The sequence below is a fragment of the Protopterus annectens genome, chromosome 14.part0 (assembly GCF_019279795.1).
Source record: "Protopterus annectens isolate FY-2018-M chromosome 14.part0, PAN1.0, whole genome shotgun sequence".
Taxonomy (NCBI): Eukaryota; Metazoa; Chordata; order Ceratodontiformes; family Protopteridae; genus Protopterus; species Protopterus annectens.
In genome coordinates, this window is record NC_056748.1 from 154,855,911 (window position 1) to 154,869,273 (window position 13,363).

Consider the following 13,363-nt stretch of genomic DNA (forward strand, 5'->3'; position numbering starts at 1 on the left):
TGTTTGGTGGATAACCTTGTCTTATCCCACACTCTAATCTTATTTCTTTGCTTAACCATCCATTTAATATTATTTTAATAATATTATTCTCATATACTGATCTTATAACTTTTATTATTTTATTATTCATATTATAATATTTTAGTATACTTCACAATCAATTGTATTGTATTCTATCAAATGCTTTATTCACATCTCCCACCAATACTTTAGATTCCCCCCTTTTTTATAATGTCATCTATTGTTGCTATTAATATCCATAGTAAATCCTGACTTCCTTTCTCTTTTTTCCAAAAATCATAGGTTCATTCGTCTGTTCACACCTTTCCCTAATATTTTCCCTATTATCTAATTATTTTATAATCGGTATTGTTTAATACTATTGGTCTCCAGTTCCTAATGTCGTCCTTCTTCCCCTTCTTCCATATAAATTTCATGGCCGCATACATAGCTGTTTTTTACTTATCCCTTTTTCTATCCATTCATTCAATATGTCTACAAAATATAATTTTTGCCAATCTTTCATATTATAATACATATGTTACTCGGTTCCATGACTTCACATAGCTTTCTTCGTGTCCAAATCTTTTAAACATTTCATCAAACTCTCCTATATTTATGTTTTTTTCCATAATCTCATTCACTTATTTACTTGACTTATTTATCTTTCATATTGGCCTCTTTTTTATCTCTGTCTTCTTAAATGTATTTTATATACTGCTCTATTAACTCAAATATTTTTTTCGTGTGCATTCACTTTTTCTCCTTCATTATTTTCTAATTCTCTTATTACCCTCTCATGTTCTCTTACCATTTCCCTTATATATGGAGCCACTTCTTTTTTTTCTGTTGTAAAAATTACCTTTTTTATATAACATTTTCTTAATCTTCTCTTGATTCATTTCATGTATTTTCTTCTGCCTTCCATACAATTGTTTAGTGTTTCTTAATATGTCTCTAAGTACTGAATGACTTAGCAATCTCTACTTTTACTTTTCTTTCTCTTTTCAGCGCTTGTCATTGTCAAAAACATTTTTGTAATTTTCTTTGAAACTTAACCACAAGTCAGTCCAATTTAAAAAAATTCTCATTTCTACATGATCGTCCCATAGTTGATCGATTTCCTTTCCTTCTTCTTCACGGAAATCTTTTTTGCTCAATCGTTTACTACCGTTACCTGTCTTTATATACTCTTCTTTTTCCTTTATTGCTACCCATATAACAAAATGGTCTGAAAAAACTAGTTCATTTGTTCCTTATTTTATGATTTTTAAAGATATCAGATATTATAGCAATAACCCACGCCTGGGTGTGGGTAATGCTGGATTTACCCACGGTTGGTGTGGTTTGGTCATGAGGGCGAAGCTCGCATGGCCAAACAAAGACAACCGTGGGTAAATCCAGCATTACCCACACCCAGAAGTGGGTTACTGCTATTATACAATGACATTATTTAAGAAAAAAAATACTTACTTTTCTTAAATAATGGCATTGTATAATGCCTCCTTGGTGCCCTTCTGCAGCCTGTTTTGTTTTTTGCGGTTCTTGATGTACTGCACATGCGTATGTTTACGCAGTACATCAGAGCTGTGGGTGGAAGCAACGGAGAAAGCAAGATCTCCGTTGCTTTTTACAAAGTGTCCCACTATATTAAAGGAGTTTAACATAGCGAGACAGCTTTAAAAAAAGCAATGGAGAATCTCCGTTGCTTTTTTTAAAGCTGTCTCGCTATGTTAAACTCCTTTAACATAGCGAGACAGTGTCTAAAAAGCAACGGAGATCTTGTGTTTTCCGTTGCCGTAAAAAAAGACTTATACTAATGGAAAAAGTCTGGGCGACCGGACCTTTTTCCATTAGTATATGTCTGATTTACAACATGCACACTGACCAATCAGCGTGCACATTTTGGAATATTAATGGCGGGTCTTTGTATAATATAAAATAATCAATCCCTGGTTTAGTCTCAATTCTTTTATAAGTCCAATGTATATTATCCCATATATATATATCTAGGAACGATCTAGGAATGGTTTTAACATGGGTCGAGGTAGGTGTTCAGTATTATTCCCTACTACAAACATCTTCCCTACCTCGACCCATGTTAAAACCGTTCCTAGATTGATTATTATGTCTTCGACATCCTTGTTTATGACCTTATACGTTCGACTATCCGACTGTCGCCCAAGTGCCGTTCGCATTTTCAATAGTAAACCATATATATGTATATATGTATATATATATATATATATATATATATATATATATATATGTGTGTGTGTGTGTGTGTGTGTGTGTGTGTGTGTGTGTGTGTGTGTGTGTGTGTGTGTGTGTATCTAGTATATCTATATATATATATATATATATATATATATATATATATATATATATATATATATATATATATATATATATATATATATATATATATATATATATATATATATATATATATATATAAATATATATATATATGTGTGTGTCTGTGTGTGTGTGTGTGTGTGTATATATATATATATATATATATATATATATATATGTGTGTGTGTGTGTGTATGTCAGTATCTATCTATCTATCTATATATATATATATATATATATATATATATATATATATATAGAGAGAGAGAGAGAGAGAGAGAGAGTTCCCCTTCAGAAGGTCGAACGGCTGAAATCTGAAAATGCATATGGCCAAAGCCATATGCTCAAATTTCAGAAGCTCAACCCTGCATCCCCACACCCCCCACTACTTATTTATTCCAACTCCAAGATCACACTACAGTGCAGAAAGGGAAACCTCCCGTTCTATGCTGTACGCTGATCCCCATTAGAAGGTCGAGCTTCTGAAATTTCGAGCATACGGTCTCAGCCATATGCATTTCGAGATTTCAGCCATTCGACCTTCTGAAAGGAAACTATATATATATATATATATATATATATATATATATATATATATATATATATATATATATTTATATGATAAACCAAAACAAGATCCAGACCACTAAAGGTAGGTACTGGAACTTATGTATAAATATGTAGAAACAAAGTACTGAAACCACCACAGTGAATGACATGAAACAAATACTTTAATAAAGAAAAATAATTTACTATTACACAAATAAAAAGACAAATGCTTTCAAGTATATGCCCTTTTTCAAGTCTTAAAACTTGAAGAGTTCATGTTCTCTTAAAAAGTGACTCTTAACCAATCACATAAAAGATGCAATCAAGTCAGTTTTTTTCTAAAACTCTATTAGTTGAACAAAAAAAACTACATCCAATCATGACATTTCATGCTAAAAAGGCTATTCCTTCTTCAGTGGTCACTATAGAATCAACTAGCCAATAAAAAGCATCCAGGCACTTCCAAGTCATTGGTTCTAGTATAAAACCATAGATCATATATGAGATGTAAATAAGCCATAGATTTTGTAAAGCTCTATTGCTTGATCAGAAAACTGCATCCAGTCATAACATTTACATGCTAAGAAGGTTGTTCCTATTTCATTGGTCATTAAAAGACAAGTCTTTAGTGACCAGTAAATAAGGAATAACATTTTTAGGATGAATATTCAAATCACCGAGATGAATACACCGACAAACCAGAAGACGGACATCAGGAACACTGAAATTCCAACCCAAGGTTAAGTAACCACTTGGCCATCCTGTTGAACTTTGCCCCTTACCCCTGTGGTAGTGCAACCTCAGAGTTGGTATATTTAGTTAGGGGGGCATGGGTAGGTTTAGTTTTTTTTTTTTCCGGGACAGCCAAGCAGTTACTTACCTCAGGTTGGAATGTTGGTGTTCCGGATGTCGATCTTCTGGTTTGTCAGTGTTGTGGAATCTCAAAATTGTAAAACAGACAAAAATAAAAAGATGACAACATTTAAAAACATGTTTTTGCGGGGGGACAGGCCCCCTGCATGCCCCACACCCCCTGCAAATAAAATATACTAACTCCTAGATTGCACTACATTGAAGAGCATGGTAATGTTCCCGTTCCACACTGTATATCGATCTACATTTCCATTCTCTTGACTGAAATCTTGGAATTATTATATTTAGGTTGCAGGGGGGTGTGGAGTGTGCAGGAGGGCTTGCCCTCCTGCAAACACATGTTCTAAAATGTTATTTTTTTTTTTGTTTTACAATTTCAAGATTCCACAATTGGCTTCAGGATTGTGAAAGTCGAGATTGTGAGAATCTCGAGATTTACAAGTGGACCTATATATATATATATATATATATATATATATATATATATATATATATATATATATAGATCATATTTGTTCCAGAAATTTTATGTTTCAGCAAAATGTAAATTCGTGACCTTACTTACACAAAACTGCATTTTTTCAAAAATGCACTTTCGTGTAAAAACAGGAATAAAAAAAAACAGAAAAGAAGTAAAAACATGCAGTTTGCACATTAGGTTAGTTGTACATTAACGTTTAGTGTTGATGTACAACTAAGCAAAGTATCGCTGTGATAGTGGTACAGTGGGGATAGGGGGATATTCTCTTTTTTCCCCTCTGTATTGTGATCTCGGAGTGAGAATATTAAAGTAGGGGGGTGGGGGGCAGGGGGCTTGCCCCCCTGCATAATTGTGAATAGTGTGGTTATTTTGGTTTATGTTTTGTTTTTTGTTTTTTTACACAAAATTGCATTTTTGAAAAAATGCACTTTCCCGTAAGTGTGGTAGTGAATTTACGTTTTGATGAAACTTAACTATGCTGGATCAGAGTAGATCCATATTTTATATATATAGACACACCTGCATACACACACACACACACACACACACAAACAACACAGATAGATATAAATAGATAAACAGATAAGGATAGAAGGGTGATTGTCAGATGTCTGAACACTAAAGGATTGCTAGAAGAAGCAAGTCCAGGGGAAGAAAAAAATTCCACCTGTATTTACAAATATGCAACATTATTTTATGTGGATCAGTTGTGAAAGGACTAAATGTGCTTTTTAAAGATGATAGGCTGGAATTAGAAACATTTTTGTTAGATTATGGTAAATACAAATAAATCTCTGGGGGTTAGGACAAAGGCGAGAGCAGACACTATCCCTTTTAGGAAAAACATATCTTCTGGTGTTGAGAGTACAGTTTCAGGTCCAGATTGGTAGAACAGAAGTTTGAACTGGATGGTGTAGAGGACAGGAATCTGTGCAGCATTACAGAGGCTTTTGTTATGCATGCTACAAGCTACTATCAGTCAGTAGTAGAATAATGAGTCAGGGCATAGTTTCAAACAAATTTTTTAATAATATTTGGTGTTATCTTCCTTGTTTATACTGATAAAATATGTGTATTACATTGTTTTAATAAATATGCTACTCTTTATGATAAGCAGTGGTGGTGGTGACTTGAAATTAAAGGAGGACTGCAGGAGACAGCTGAGTGGGTGGGGCCAATAAGAAGAGGGTGTGACTAGCCAGAAAGGGGTGGGACTATGCTAAAAAACGCAAAAACTGGGACTTTAATTAAATACGCTGCCCTGGGTGCCAAACCATCATTATGAGAGTCCAATCAAGACAAAATGAAGTGTAGAAGAAAAAAATATTTCAATGCATTGGCTACATGACAGCTTACTTATCCAGATGGAAACAAAAAGGTTGTAAGACATGAAAAAATAAATTACTTTTTAAATACATTACTGGAATGCCAGTCAAAATCAAGTATAAAAAAACAAGCAGCACTCAACTCATATCACTTCTCCTTGCACTGCAGTTCTAATTATAATTTATATTCAGCTTTATAAAAGTATCAAGTAACATGCTGACAGTAGCAATATCTGTGGCACCCTCACTTGTAAAAATGTTTCTTATCCAAAAAAGTTCTGCTGCCTAACAACTATCTACTTGTTTCATGGGGAAAACATGATCATAAAAAATGAACAGCAAACAAGAAACAAGCTCAAGATAAATTGCTTAAAGGATTACTGCACAGTTTATGGACCACACATGATAGATTGGCATTTTGTTTAGTTTATGTTTAAAGCCTGCAAAGATTATTGCAAATCTCCAACAAATGTAATGAGCTTCTGAAAATACTGTAATCCTGCCCTTTATTACAAATACTGTCATATGCATTTTAAAACCTAAGGCTTATACACAATCATGTTATGTAAATATTCTCTGCATGGCATTTAATTGCTGGAACCTATGTTCTGAGACTCTGCCTTCCAGACTATCTGCAAATATACATAGCTGAGTATATTTTTTGGTTTTAGAGTTTGTACAGTTAGTTGCAGCTTATATCTCTGTTGAAACTGTTTTCCCTACCCCCCCCTATTTTCTGCCATGTCTTCAGTTGGTATAACTGTTGGTTGCATAAAGTTTGACCTGTTAATAACAGCCTGCATTTAATTTCTGGAACCTGTGTTCTTAGAGACTGCCTTCTAGACTATCTGCAAATATACAGAGCTGAGTATATATTTTTTTGGTTATAGAGTTTGTTAGTTGTTGCTTAGATCTCTGTTTAAACTGTTGAATCCCTGTTCTGAGAGACTGATCTGCAAATATAAAGAGCTGAGTATATATTTTTTTAGTTTTAGAGTTTGTACTGTTAGTTGTTGCTTAGATCTCTGTTGAAACTGCCCCCCCCTATTTTCTGCTGTGTCTTCAGTTGGTATAACTGTTTTTTACATCTTGTGTGTTATCTAACTCAAGGATCACTTGCATAAAATTTGACCTGTTAGTAACAGCCTGCATTTAATTGCTGGAACCTGTGTTCTGAGGGACTGCCTTCCAGACTATCTGCAAATATACAGAGCCGAGTATATTTTTTTGGTTATAGAATTTGTTAATTGTTGCTTAGATCTCTGTTGAAACTGATGTCTCCCTGTTCTGAGAGACTTATCTGGAAATATACAGAGCCGAGTATATTATTTTGGTTTTAGTGTTTGTACTGTTAGTTGTTGCTTAGATCTCTGTTGAAACTGCCCCCCCCCCCCCATTTTCTGCCGTGTCTTCAGTTGGTATAACTGGTTTTACAGCTTGTGTGTCATATAACTCAAGGATCACTTGCATAAAATTTGACCTGTTAGTAACAGCCTGCAGTTAATTGCTGGAACCTATGTTCTAAGAGACTGCCTTCCAGACTATCTGCAAATATACAGAGCTGAGTATATATTATTTTGGTTATAGAGTTTGGTAACTGTTCATTAGAATTCTGTTGAAACTATTGTCTCCCTGTTCTGAGAGACTGATCTGCAAATATACAGAGCTGAGTACGTTTTTTGGTTTTAGAGTTTTTACCGTTAGTTGTTGCTTAGATCTCTGTTGAAACTTTTTTCCAAACCCCCCCCCATTTTCTGCCGTGTTTTCAGTTAGTATAACTGGTTTTACAACTTGTGTGTTATCTAACTGTAGGATAACTTGCATAAAATTTGACCTATTAGTAACAGCCTGCATTTAATTGCTGTAACCTTTTTTTCTGAGAGACTTCCTTCCAGATTATTTGCAAATATTCAGAGCTGAGTATATTTGTTTTTGTTATAGAGTTTGTTAATTATTGCTTAGATCTCTGTTGAAACTGTTGTCTCCCTGTTCGGAGAGACTGATCTGGAAATATACAGAGCTGAGTATATATATATATATTTTGGTTTTAGAGTTTGTACTGTTAGTTGTTGCTTAGATCTCTGTTGAAACTGTCCCCCCCCCAATTTCATTGGTATAACTGTTTTTTACAACTAGTGTGTTATCTAACTCAAGAAACACTTGCATAAAATTTGACCTGTTAGTAACAACCTGCATTTAATTGCTGGAACCTGTGTTCTGAGAGACTGCCTTCCAGACTATCTGCAAATATACAGAGCCGAGTATATTTTTTTGGTTATAGAATTTGTTAATTGTTGCATAGATCTCTGTTGAAACTGATGTCTCCCCGTTCTGAGAGACTTGGAAATATACAGAGCCCAGTATATTTTTTTGGTTTTAGTGTTTGTACTGTTAGTTGTTGCTTAAATCTCTGTTGAAACTGCCCCCCCCATTTTCTGCCGTGTCTTCAGTTGGTATAACTGGTTTTACAGCTTGTGTGTCATATAACTCAAGGATCACTTGCATAAAATTTGACCTGTTAGTAACAGCCTGCAGTTAATTGCTGAAACCTGTGTTCTGAGAGACTGCCTTCCAGACTATCTGCAAATATACAGAGCTGAGTACATATTATTTTGGTTATAGAGTTTGGTAACTGTTCCTTAGAATTCTGTTGAAACTGTTGTCTCCCTGTTCTGAGAGACTGATCTGCAAATATACAGAGCTGAGTACGTTTTTTGGTTTTAGAGTTTTTACCGTTAGTTGTTGCTTAGATCTCTGTTGAAACTTTTTTCCAAACCCCCCCCCCCACCATTTTCTGCTGTGTCTTCAGTTGGTATAACTGGTTTTACAACTTGTGTGTTTTCTAACTGTAGGATAACTTGCATAAAATTTGACCTATTAGTAACAGCCTGCATTTAATTGCTGGAACCTTTTTTTCTAAGAGACTTCCTTCCAGATTATTTGCAAATATTCAGAGCTGAGTATATTTGTTTTTGTTATAGAGCTTGTTAATTATTGCTTAGATCTCTGTTGAAACTGTTGTCTCCCTGTTCGGAGAGACTGATCTGGAAATATACAGAGCTGAGTATATATATATATTTTTTTCGATTTTAGAGTTTGTACTGTTAGTTGTTGCTTAGATCTCTGTTGAAACTGTCCCCCCCCCAATTTCTGCCATGTCTTCAGTTGGTATAAGTGTTTTTTACAGCTTTAGTGTTATCTAACTCAATGACCACTAGCATAAAATTTGACCTGTTAGTAACAGCCTGCATTTTATTGCTGGAACCTGTCTTCTGAGAGACTGCCTTCCAGACTATCTGCAAATATACAGAGCTGAGTATATATTTTTTGGTTATAGAGTTTGTTAATTGTTGCTTAGATCTCTGCTGAAACTGTTGAATCCCTGTTCTGAGAGACTGATCTGCAAATATAAAGAGCTAAGTATATATATTTTTAGTTTTAGAATTTGTACTGTTAGTTGTTGCTTAGATCTCTGTTGAAATTGTCCCCCCCCCATTTTCTGTCGTGTCTTTGGTTGGTATAACTGGTTTTACATCTTGTGTATTATCTAACTCAAGGATCACTTGCATAAAATTTGACCTGTTAGTAGCAGCCTGCATTTAATTGCCGGAAACTGTGTTCTGACAGACTGCCTTCCAGACTATCTCAAATAGACAGAGTTGTGTATATTTGTTTTGGTTATACAGTTTAATTGTTGCTTAGATCTCGGTTGAAATAGTTGTCTCCCTGTTCTGAGAGACTAATCTGCAAATATGCAGAGCTGAGTATATTTTATTGGTTTTAGAGTTTGTACTGTTAGTTGTTGCTTAGATCTCTTTTGAAACTGTTTTGTCCCACCCACCCTCCATAATTTTGGTTTGCAGTTTAATTCTGGTGGCTTTTGCAGTTGCCCGCTCCACTGTTGATTTGATTTGGGACACTCCCCCAGTCCCATCTCTTTACCACATTCTGCCTAATAAACTCTTTCTGCACTTGCTTTTAGTTATTTTTAATGTAATTGTATTTTTTAAACTGTGTTTTGTCTAATATTGCTACATACTCAAGTGTGCTAACTTGCACTGCATGTGAATTGTTTTTACTACTGTTTTTGTTACTTTTCTGTAAAAAAACTGTAAGCAGGTTTCCTACCTTTCTTGTAACTAGTGTTCCAGATACAGATTTGCTATATCCAGGGCTGTATGTAAGCTTCTGAGCCCCCCAAGCCTTTCTGTGTTGGAGGGAAGCCTTCTAGCTTATCAGTGGGAGTGGTAAGCACTAGGTAACCTGTCTACCACATAAGGTGTGGTCCTGGTCCAGAAATTGTAGTTATTGGCCGATTGGGCAATCTCTTCCATCTCTCTCAACTTTCTGATTTTGAAAGCCTGCATTTGCACTTGTTTCTGTCCTGTAACTTGTGTAGTGCAGATACAGATTCTTAGTTTTAGCACTTAAATTTGCTTATTCGTGCTCAGCACTTGTTCAGAACTTGTAAGCATTAAATAAGCTACTAATTACTATAGCACTCAATCTTCCTCATTACCTAGAGGAAAACAGTTTTTGTACTTACTTTTCTCACTTGCTTAGAGAAAAACAGCTCTTGTACTCACTTTCCTCACTTATCTAGAGGAAAATAGTTTTTTTTATTCAGGCATGACCAAAGGTCAGCTGCCAGTGCTCTCACCTGTCTATCTGATGAATCTGGGCATCTTGAGGCATTGTAGAAATTGCCTCATGTACACAGACAACCCTCTCCTCCTACCACCCAGCACTACAACCTGTGATTGATGCACTTATCTAGCCAAACTGGAGGTAAAGCTCTCTCCAACCAAGACTGAACTTGACAGTCATGAGGAGAAGGTAAACATTTGCACCACACCACACTTATCACATAGTCTCACTAAATCTACACCACCAATATCCACACATAGTAACACAAAAACATTTGCGGAGGCTCTCAATAATAATCTGTCTAAGCAACAGAGATGTCCAAAGCAGAAACACAAGCAACCTCCATCCCCCAACACAACCCAAATGACACATAGCCCACAGACTCAGTGTGCCACTCAACCACAGCCAATAAGGCCAAACAACATACCCCACACACTAATCATAGATGACTCTATAGTCAGGCACACTGATGTCCCACTCACCAGGCTAAACAAGGAGAATGTTACTGCTAGCTGCCTGTCGGGTGCCAGGATCCGCCACATAACCCACACACTCAGGTCATTCTACAATAAGTACAAATATGACTGTCATTGTCCATGTTGGTGTGAATGACCTGAGATGTACCTTCCTGGACTACAGGAAAAGAGACAGGGAAGAGCTCTCCAATCTTGTAGCCCAGGCAGGTATGAACATAGCCATGAGTAACATTCTGCCATCACCCTGAATGATACCGCAATACAAGGACAAAATGATTGACTTCAAAAATTGGCTAAGCTTCTGGTGTCATTCTAAGGGGATCCAGTATCTGTCTGCCTGGGATGACATGGTCAACAGACCACGCTGCTTTGCCACAGATGGCCTGCACCTGTCACCCCTGGAATTCTGGATACTGGCTAAGGCTCTTGCTGCCCCTATAGTGCCTTTTTTAGGCAAGGTTCAAATAACAAATTCACCACCATAACAGGAACAGGCAAGCAAAAACTGAGGGTATTGCTACTCAATGCTAGAAGTCTAATTCTCAAAATGCACTCACTCTAGGCATTCCTTAAAATAGAGGACATTGATATCTGTGCAGTGACTAAGACCTGGTTCAAGGCTCCAGAGAGCACCCCTGCGCTACCAGGCTGTAACTCATACCACACTTTTTGGCCATGTAAACTGGACTGAAACACCAAAGGTGGAGGTGTGTCCATATTCATTAAGGATATCCACACCTCCAGGCTAGTTGCTCAGCATAATGCATCTGAGGTTATCCAAGTGCAACCAACTAACTCAGGGCAAAACTGCAATCCAAATTGTAGCTTGCTACAGATTCCACACCATGCCCTAGGATTCCCACTCCTCTTTTCTTGATGTACTGGAAAATATTAGGGTTCAACCAAACACCCCAATAATGGGCGACTTCAACTACCCCACCATTAACTGGGAAAACTACTTGTGTACTAACTCCTTATTTCAACGCTTTCTGGAATTCATAAACTCAAATGCCCTGGATCAACTTATCCGCACCCTCACCGGGGCAACAATATCCTAGACCTAGTCATTACCAACATGAGTGACCGATGTTCCACACCTGAAGTCAACTCCTTGTTGGTCCGATCTGACCATAAGCTAATCACCCTTGATATCTACATCCCGTCCCTACTCCCATTAAGGAAACCACGGTAAAAAATTTCTCCAAAGCCAACTTCATGCTTCTTAAGACAGAAGTGGTGAACTTCATGACACCCATGCAGATGGACAATGCAGTTACAACTGCTGAATCCTCCACAAATGCACTCTATAAGCACTTACACGAGTGCATGGATCATGCTATCCTAAACAGAACCAAGATGCTATCCTCCAAAAAAAGGAAGCCAATCTGGTGGTCCCCTGCCATAAACAAACTATACAACAGAAGGAAGAAACTGTTGCAAAAGAGAGTAAAATCCCATGAGTGGAGGAGCTCCCTGGTCAGCCTCAGTAAGAAGCTGAGATCCCTTATAAGATCCTTCAAAGCTAGCTACGAAAACAGAATCACCACTAATTCTAAGGACAACCACAAAGCATTCTATAGCTATGTCAAGAATCCTGATGGCAATACCCAGATCTGCTCTGAGTTACAGCACAAAGGCACGTAAATTACAGAACCAACTGATATTGCCAACATCTTGGCAGATAGGTTCAGTGCTAACTTTACCCCCCCACTCCCTAAAGGGCCCATATCTATACAGGAAGAATGCAGAGTCCCTGTAATCACAACTATGCAGGTAAAAGCTGCACTCTCTAAAGCCAAAAACACAGCATCCATGGGACCGGGCAACATCCCAGGCTGTGTTTTACACGAACTTCAGAACGAACTTGCTCCCCACTTAAGCACCATGTTCAATAATAGCCTCACATCAGGCTTTGTGCCCTCTGAATGGCGCACAGCAACAGTTATCCCAATCCACAAAGAGGGAGCCACCACTGATCCTGGGAACTATCGACCTATTAGCCTGATGAGCCTAGTCTGCAAGGCCATGGAACGTATCATCATGGAACTCATAAACAAAGACATTGGTAACCTCCAAACTCTGGATCATACCCAGTTCAGGTTTGTGAAAGGCAGATCATACCTCCTAAACCTGATTGACTTCTTTGAGGTAGTCACCAAAGTCGTAGATGAGGGTAAGGTGGTTCACACAGCCTATCCTGACCTTGCCAAGGCTTTTGACACCATCCCCCATTCTGGAATTATAGCTAACTCACTAAACTAGGTATAAATCCCCATGTCACAAGATGGGTTGCCAACTGGCTCACTGACAGAACCCACACTGTAAAAGTTGCAGACTCCAAATCTGACCTCAAAGCAGTGACAGGTGGAGTACCACAGGGTTCCATCCTGGGACCTCTCTTGTTTGGTATCTACTTCTCTGAAGTACAGGCTAACACAGAAGGCCTCTGGCTAATGAAGTTCACAGATGACTGCAACATAGGAGCCATAGTCATGTCCCCAAATGATGTGGACATCCTACAGAAGGGCCTCGCTGAGACAGATGCCTGGTGTCAGAGCCATGGCTTCAAGCTCAATGCCAAAAAGTGCAGTGTCATCCCCTTTGGTAAAAACTCTGTACCCAAAGAACTACCACATAGGCAGCAATCTAATTAT